This window comes from Eucalyptus grandis, chromosome 1 (assembly GCF_016545825.1).
Source record: "Eucalyptus grandis isolate ANBG69807.140 chromosome 1, ASM1654582v1, whole genome shotgun sequence".
Taxonomy (NCBI): Eukaryota; Viridiplantae; Streptophyta; class Magnoliopsida; order Myrtales; family Myrtaceae; genus Eucalyptus; species Eucalyptus grandis.
The window spans coordinates 47,487,341-47,496,472 of record NC_052612.1 but is presented as its reverse complement, the minus strand read 5'-3'; the positions used below and the strand labels follow the sequence as shown (position 1 = coordinate 47,496,472).

At 40.6% G+C, this 9,132-nt stretch overlaps 1 non-coding gene across 1 annotated transcript; it reads left to right on the top strand.

Annotated features, from left to right (window-relative positions):
- Nucleotides 1-2,025: 2,025 nt before the first annotated feature.
- On the top strand, nucleotides 2,026-3,254 carry LOC104447049. Its single transcript, XR_005548557.1, has one exon. It is a non-coding gene; the product is annotated as an uncharacterized LOC104447049 (transcript).
- Nucleotides 3,255-9,132: the final 5,878 nt, after the last annotated feature.

Sequence of the window (9,132 nt, the reverse complement as noted above, 5' to 3'; positions counted from 1 at the left end):
AGAGGGGAAAAGCTGAAGAGTCACCCAATTATTCCGGGTGTGGGCTTGGCTCTGGTTGATCGGCCCACTGTCCCAACACCACAGGCCCATCCAAGAGCTTCCACAATCCAAGCAACTTAAGCTTTGCAAGAGGATACGCAAGCGCGGCAAGTCGAACTTGGGATCCAAGAAGGAAGGGCAACATGCTTACTAAGGGTATGCAAAAAAATCGAAAACAACTAAGGACCAGATTGAAACCGACAATTCTCAAGGGAACTGGTCTGATTCCTAGTTTCCAGTGTGGAATCGCTCACTCACCTATCCACCCGGATGTATAAATGTATATTTAATCGTTAATAAAAATTTCCCACCAAAAAGATTTTTAAAAGATGAAAATCCTAAAATCCCTAAAATAAAGCTCAATACTCATTAACTGAGTACTCATCTTGTTTCACCATCACCTTGTTTGAATTGTCTCCTATCTCTTACTTATAGCTTCGACTCTCAAGCTCAACGCCTATTTTTTTTTTTTTTTTTGTCGGTCCTACTCTTACGCCTACTCTACACTCACTGTAGACTTGTGCCCGTGCGGGCGTGGCGAGTCGCAACCCACTCTCGAAACTTACGCGTCCCTACCCTCATCCCCCTTGAGAAGGTGGGGATTTGAACCCCTCACCTCCCCCTTCCATGTTGGAAGGGTGGCCACTGGGGCGAACCCCCAGTGGTTAGCTCAACGCCTATTGACTTACGACATCGACTCTCAACTTTTAATATAAGTCCAATATTTTTACTGATCTTGCAATTAAGAATAAGAAAGCTCTGTATCTTTTGCTTTACTTTGACTTGCTATGAAGCTTGGTAGAACCGATTCCATAGACCCACTTAGGAACTGAGCTAGACTGGCAATCCAATCCCAAATGGATCCATGGAGCCAATAGACAATTTCCGATTCTAATTTTTCTAACTCCGTCCTTAGTGGGTAGTTTCCGATTTTAGGGTAGGAATCACCATCTCGGAAAGATGCTCACCTCTAATGCTTATGATCGAATCAACCCTTTGGGGGATTTGATGCAAAGCTTAATTACATTCCCGAGTAAGAGTGAATTCTTAATTTTAGATGCTGTGGGACGCCATGTATGAGGTGCGACCCTTCGGCTAATTGGGAGCCACTGGCTACTTTAGTAGACAACGAGCATGTTTTCGTGGGTTTTACGGTTGAAAAGTACATGGACCGTAGTGGGGGAAGCCGGGGGAATGCACGAGCAACAGGCCGGTTCGGTTCACGTGCTAATATGGACAGCCCACCTAAACGATTAGGACAATTCAGCTTTCCGTGGCCCGCAACCTTAGCTAATGTCTGTCGCGATTAGCTTAATCTCGATATTTTACAACGTCATCATTAGCTTAACATGGACCCTGCTTACGAATGAAACCTAGGATTTCAACCGCCTCTTTCTCACCTAATGCTTGCTTGTTCCAGCGGTAATGATGACTGCGCACATCCTTAGGAGCTAGCTTCCATGGCAATATTGCTCCCCAGTCTACACGCGTAATCCATGGCAAACCAGACATAAGAAACATCGGCATTTGTCTTTGACCCCCATGAGTGGTTGTCATATGATTCGTGTGTGTATGGATTTGGTGTACGGCACAAGTTCGATCCTTCATATCATCAAGTATAAATAATTTCGCGTTTAGTTTGTTCATTTGGGATTTAGTTCTCATTTGAATTAAATCACTTAATAAGATGTCATTTCTCGCCGATATATTAGGGGGGGATTGTGTTGCAAAACTAGAGGTGGGCGCATCGCTCGAGCTCGGTACGAATCTGCTCGGGACGTATTATTATATGATGACCTACTGTATAGTTTTGAACGACCCCAGATGAATCCGCCAACCACATTCAAAAATTCAAATAAAAGCTTCGTCCACGTCAGCGCACCCGTCGTTGTCCACGTCACGTCCGCCTACTATTTCCTTTCCCCTTGCTTTCTCCCCCAACCATAATTTCCAAGAAACCAACATTTCGTCCTTCTTTAATATCCCCCCTCTTATCCGTTTTCCACCACCGGCAACCTGCTACACCCCGCAACCCCTCTCGCTCTCTCAAGTCTCCCCCCACGCCGCTCGCTCTGCTCCTCCGGTAACCCGCCGGTTGCCCACCACATCCCCATAAAACAACCAAGCAAGAACGACCCAGGGTCTACGACCATCTTCACAATCCCTCTCTCTCTCTCTCTCTGAAAGTTCCATGAAGTATCGCGAGCCATGAGCTCTCTCACCAAGCTCGGGGCCGCCCTCACGGCGGTCTTCGCTGTCTCCGTCGTGGCCCTGGCCGCTCAGATCCTCTGGGTCCTGTTGCGCAGCCGAAAGTTCCGGCAGCGGAGCCTCGCGGGCGGCGGCGGCGGCGGAGAGGGACCATGAATCCGCCGCCGGGGGCCGTCCACTCGCCTTCGTCGAAGGAGTTGCTCTACTTCTTCTGCTGGAAGAACCAGTCGAGGGTCGAGCCCGCTGCGGCTGCCGGAGCCCGGACGGTGGTCGACGACCCGGACAACGACGACGACGACGGGGACGCGCTGGTCAAGTGGCAGGGGTTGTACGGGCCTCCGAGGCTGCTGTTCACCATCAAGGAGGAAGAGAGGGAGGACGCCGTGGATTCCGACTGCGGCAGCAACGCCAAGAGCAAGAGCGGGTCGTCCTCTTGGGAGAAGATCGACGACAAGAAGAGGGTTTGCCTGAGGGAGTGCCTCGCGGAGGCCGACGACGAGGCTCCGCCGGGCGAAGCGGCGGTGGGCGAAGCGGCGGCGGTCGTCCTGGAGGTGGAGGAGGAGGAGGGGGGGGAGGGGACGACGCCGTTCTCGACGCCGTGCGCGTCGCCGCCGTACTTCACTCCTTCGCCTTCGCCCGCTCCGGATGATCGTCTGGCGGAGGTGCCGACGACGGTTGTGGTTGTTTTGGATGGTCAAAGCCAGCCCCGGGCGGTTGATCATGTAAAAATGGCAGGTGCGGTATGAGGGGCGAGATGATGATGCTTCGTTTTGTTTTAGGTGAGAAGGCGGCGGCGCGCCTGAGCGTCGACGCCGATCGCCGGCGGCTTTCGCCGGAGGGAAGACTGAGGTAACCGCCGTTCCGAAGTTTGTTGGACAATTCGCAATGTATGGATGGATGGTAGCGTAGAATAAAATACGAGTTTATGGTGATCGTTCATTTGACTTTTGTTGACTAAAAAAGTCTTGTTGACCCCGACATCAGTGGTATTATTTTAAATGGTCTGACGTAGCCGGATTGGCATGGAGTGTAGCTTAGAGGAAATATCTCATACCAAATATTAGCGATTTGATGAACGAACTCAAGCACGATATAAAAATATGGAATTATTTTATTTCATGTCGTGCTACTCTAAACATTTTAATAAATCCCAACCGTCGACTACCAAAGGCACGTTAGGACTTTGTTTCCTCCTATGGGTTCGAGATGCGTAGTCAATAAAGTTTTGCTTTACTTTTGGATTCCTTAAACCTGACCTTAAATTGGGAAAAACTTTTTGACCATAAAAAGAAAAGATTGGTAAAAACTTTTAAATGATTAATAAAAAAATGACTCACCTCACTTAACATGTTGAGACTCAGTTATAACATACAACTTGTAGTTTTCTCAAGTTTTTGGCTTTGATATCATCTGAAATTGGATTGAAGTCCAAAACATCGCAGAGCATCGAAGTCTCTATTCTATATCTTATCAAGGCTAATTCAAGCTAAATGAGCTTTAAGTTTGAACTTGAACTTTGAGGTATAATACTAAAAATTCGGTTAATGATAACGACATATGTCGGTATACAAGACAATTCAAATACTAGATCTTTGTTCGTAAGCGGCTCGAGATCAAATGATATGACTGAGCTATTGTGACTCCAAACAAACAAATTGGGTTCGAGTAATTCTAGTATGCGACTCACAAGTTCTTTTTATTATTTGATTTGCAATTTGCAGCCTAATGAAGTATATTATAAGTTTCGACCCAAAAAAGAAGAAGTATATTGTAAGTAATCAACCCTTGAAGTTAGATAGCATAGTCTATCCGAACGCACGCTAATGGTGCCTTTTGTTTGGTCGATTCCAACATAATAGAAACACAAGTAGTTACTCCACACTTTACAAGTGGGACTTATGTTTTTCTTAAAGGATTTTGTTAAAAAAGCGCCATCCAAACAAAAGTTGAGTAATCAGTAAAGAAAAATTCTCAATGCATTGTTTTTCACAGGAAAAATTGTCCAGAAGTTGAAAACATATTGTAGGATAACTAATTTAATTCTAATTTTTTTTTTTAATTTGTTCAATTTAGTTTTAAATTTTTCGATAATTTATTAAAGTAATTTTTCTAGTCAGTTTTGATTAGAAGTCGATGACTTGGGCGCCGACCATCTTGCATGGTATAACCAATGTTGGCGTTGATGATTTTTTTTTATATTTTCTTAAATTTATGAAATTTTTTTTCATTGCACTTCTTTATTTTTGTTTTCGTTTTTCTCTATCTCTCTACGATAGCTAAGTTTCCGCGATGGTTGACGGCGGTCATCACCCACAAGAGAGAGGCGATGAGTGCACTACAGCCCTCAGCCAAGGGAAATAGAGAAAAATAAGAAAGGAAAGAAAGAACACGAAAGAAAAAAGAGAAAAAAAATTCATAAAAAGTTGGAAAATTTGCAAACATTATTTATGATATCATTGACCGTGTTATATATGACAATCGGTATTTATGTTCACATAAGAGATTTTTCTATAATAAATTGTTAAAAGATTTAAAATTTAGATTAACCCAATTAAAAGCTTATGTCTATATAATAAATTTAGGACTTTTTTTAAATAATTATCTCATTTTTCACGTATTATTTATAATTCATTTATTGAAAAGCGAAATAATTTCTTATTAAATATAGTTTACAGATGTCTTGATCGTACTTGTTAATACGACTGTTTTCTTAGTGGGAGTCTGAAATAGTTATTGCGAGTGTACTTGACTAGTAAATTGACTGCACTCTGAAGTACACGGTCTACGCAACGGATGGCATGGTTCGGTCAATCATGGACGTTTCGATGAGACACGTCGATGGCCCAGCGTCGAAGACGACATAAAAAGAAGATGGATTAAATACGAGAAATGATGACAATGAGAAAAGAGATTATTGCAATAAGATGGTTGTTATAAAATTATAATATGAAAGTAATATAGGCGGTCATTAATGTGCTAATAAAATAATGAAATACATTAGCACCTGTTAAGGGATCGATTAATTGGGAATAAACATAGCGGTCGATATTGGTCATGCCCATGAATATGGTAATTTGACATAGCAACAAATCTGAGTTTTAAGGAACCCATATTTAATGCTCAGGGAAGTATCGGTTGAAAATGTGCAGAAGAAACAATAATTTCGTCTTAATTTGAGTCAGGAGTGGGGTCAAACTAAATAGAACGGTAATTATTTACTAAGGTGGTTGATTTTGGCTGAGGTGGTTGCTTAGGTGTACAATTGTGGCTGAGCCGATGGCTGCTTTAGTGGAGAAAGCAAGGAAAACCTTTCTTGCAAGGAAGAAAGATTAATTCTTGCAATTTAGAAATTTTTAAAAAAATTATCCAAAAATTTTTAAAATTATTTTGTAGGAGTCAATTCAATTCTAAAATTTTCAATTTAATTGATTTAGTGTTAATTTTTTTGGCGATTTTCCCAAATAGTTCTCCCGGCAAAAAATCGCTGACGTGGTAGTGGTTGTCTACATGGTACTATTAATATTGACATAGAAGATTTTTGCCAATCATTTAAATTTTCTTAATCTTTTTTTTCCTCTTTTGCTAATTGACCAAGGCCTTAGCAATAATCAGCAGGGTTATTGACCATATGCAAGGGTTGTGACATTCTAAGTAGCATGGACACGCGACACGAATATGCGACACGACACAATACGACATGTCATTTATCAAAATAAAGAATTTCGATACGTTGGAACACATTATTATTAAATAATATTTTCATTTTTAATTAATTTGAATAAATAAATAAAAAGAGCTTACGAAAAATTTACACTAATAATATTAATAAATCTATTCATAGAAAATTTGAAAGACATACTCATAATTAATACATTTCCATATTTGGGAACATGTTTTTAACTTTAACAAAAGTTATAGATGAGACTAATAATTAACAAAAAAATAGAATCAACTTTATTTAAATAAATCTATAATCTTCTATAATCATCAAAATTATTATTATTTAACATTCAATATTTTTATTTTTTGAAATCACTTTTTAACTCATTTATTTATTTTTATAACAAAGATAACTTTATCGCTCAAAAGTTATTCTTCCTCAAAAACCTCCCAAAAATTATTTCCCTACCTTTTTCTCTCTAAAATCATTTCCCTCCCCCATTTCTCTCTCCCCCTATCCCCCACGCCACGCCACCCCAAAATCCCCTCCTCGGTTTCTTCCCTGCTCTCTCTCCCCCCTCCCCATCCCCCCATGATAGCACTTGCTCCCCACCTCCATCAATCATCCTCAACCCACGCCACCACCTGCTCCCCCGCCCCCATCAACCACCCCCCACCACCCCACGTTGCCCCCTCTCCGGCCCCAGTTTCTTTTCATCATCACGGCACCCCCTCTCCGGCCTCGGTTTTTCCACTGTCCCCCACCACCCTCCCTCTCTTCTTGCCAAAACCCTAACCACGACCTCTTCTTCCTCCTCGTCGCACGGCTCTCTCCCGGTCACTTCATTGCAGTTGCTCGCCAAAGGACCTTTGGCCCTTCCTCTTTGCAGCTACAGCCTCGCCGTCGCCCTCCATCGCAACGTTACAATGGTGGCCCTCTGGATCGCCTCAGTTTATGCTCTTCCTTTGACCCTCCCTTGCAGTTGCGGCCTTGCCTCTACTCCCTCGGCCTTAACGGATGCGGACACGTCGACACGTGTCGAAAAGGACTGTGCTTCATAGATGACATTGGGCCTTGCCTAGTGGTTGGCTAAGGTGTCTTAGCCCTTTTGATGTCCATCGGACACGTCGACACGTGTCGAAAAGGACTGTGCTTCATAGATGACATTGGGCCTTGCCTAGTGGTTGGCTAAGGTGTCTTAGCCCTTTTTGATGTCCATCGGACACGTCGACACGTGTCGAAAAGGATTGTGCTTCATAGATGACACCCTCATTGGGCCTTGCCTAGTGGTTGGCTAAGGTGTCTTAGCCCTTTTTGGTGGCTAGTAGGGAGAAATAGGGGGAAAAAAAGGAAAAGGAAAAGGGAAAAATTTAGAACGTTTTTTTGAAATTTGTAAAATTATTCATGTACTTCGAGGAAAAATGTAGAATTGTCAAAATATTTATAATTAAATTGGAAAATTTTAAAAATTTAAAACTGAATTGATCATTATACAATAGGTATTAAATTTTTAGGACAATTATGCCTAAAAATTTAAGTGGCAAATTAACATCTAACTTGTGAATATATCCATGGTCCCTATTGTATGACGTAAGCCAAGGAAAAATAATAGATGCAATGCAATCCTTCCATTTCAATATAAACATATTCTAACTTCGAACCCAATCAATCTTGATTTTTCATAGTGACTTTTCTTGGGAATCTAGTTTTAGAACTGATACGAATGCTAAAGTCGCGCTTTATGGAGTTTTAATATCACACGAGGTTCAAAATTAGTGAATTTCACATGGCTAATCATTATTTATAATGCTATTGTGTTGACACCATTAGCATTTTTCACGATCCTCAAATCTATTCCTTCGCAAATCTTCGTCGAACCAAACTAGGATCCCTCGTCGTAACAATCGCACTGCCCATAAAATTTTTTAAAAAAAAGCTTCTTTTTCTTTCCTTAATCAAGAACCTTAATTGGGAAAAAAACCACTTTCATCTTTTTCAATCCACTACTTCTCATCTCCGGAAAATTGTCCAAAAAATCCTAAATCTATTACACTTGTGCCAATTTAGTTCTAAACTATTCAATATTGTCAATTGAGTTACAAAGTTTTTCATGTTTTATCGATTGAGTTCATCCAACCAACTTTAACTAAAAATTTCTAATGTGAATATCGGTAGTGCCATGAATGCCTGTGACCCTTGCAAGTATTGGTCAAAAGAAAAGGAAAAGAAAGAAAGATAAAAAAATTATTTAAAAAATCAAAATTTTTAAAGAAATTATAAAAAAAAACTGTTTATTTCGAGTGCCTCTATGTCACGGTGGATGGCTAATATCCATGTTAACAATTTCTAGCTAAAATTAGTTAGATGAACTTAATTGGCAAAATGTGAAAAATGTTTAAGATTTAATTAATAAAATTGAAAAATTTGAGACTCAATCAACAAAAGTGCAATAAGTTTTAAATTTTTGGATAAATTTCCCTTCTTGAACCCCACTGGAGTTTCCCCTCCCCTTAATGTAGCTTATAACACAAAGCAATCATAAGATTAGCTAACATTCGTGTTTTCTAACCGCTAATGTCCGTTAGTAAATTGTTTGGTGGGACCAAAAGATAAATAAAAAAAACATGTGGCCGAAAAATGGAAAAACCCGTTCCTCCCGCCATAGCGGGCGCCATTGGAATAAAGCATGCTTTGCTCATGAATAGAATGTTGTTCACTGTGAACCCATATAAAACCTATGGATACTATGACTATGAAAGATACTTGCGAAGAGAGGATTGGTGAAAACGTGGAATGTATTCACGAAACCTTGCGTCACCTAGACAAAGTCTGTCTTGACCAAGACAATGGATTCGAACTATTTTTGAGATGAAAGAGACATATGTCGAGTAATGAACTCGGTCTACGGCCTCTACTCGAGTTTATTGAGATGTTTTACCAACTCAATTCAGCTCATTTCAGCCAATGAAACTTTTGGACGAAAAATTAATCGGACCAATCCCAACCGATAGAGTCACTCTCCAACATGTCACTTTCTTCATATAGATAGTTGAAACGTTTCTTACATTTCAAGTTTCATTCACTATTGCACCTCTAAATTATTGAAGACGTGAACATTTCAGCGTCGTCTTTTTCTTTTCTTTTTTGGTTAAAAAAAAGAGAGAATTATGCGAACTTTTAAACATTAAAATAAATAAAAAGCTGCTCGTGTTAAGTGAAAAAAA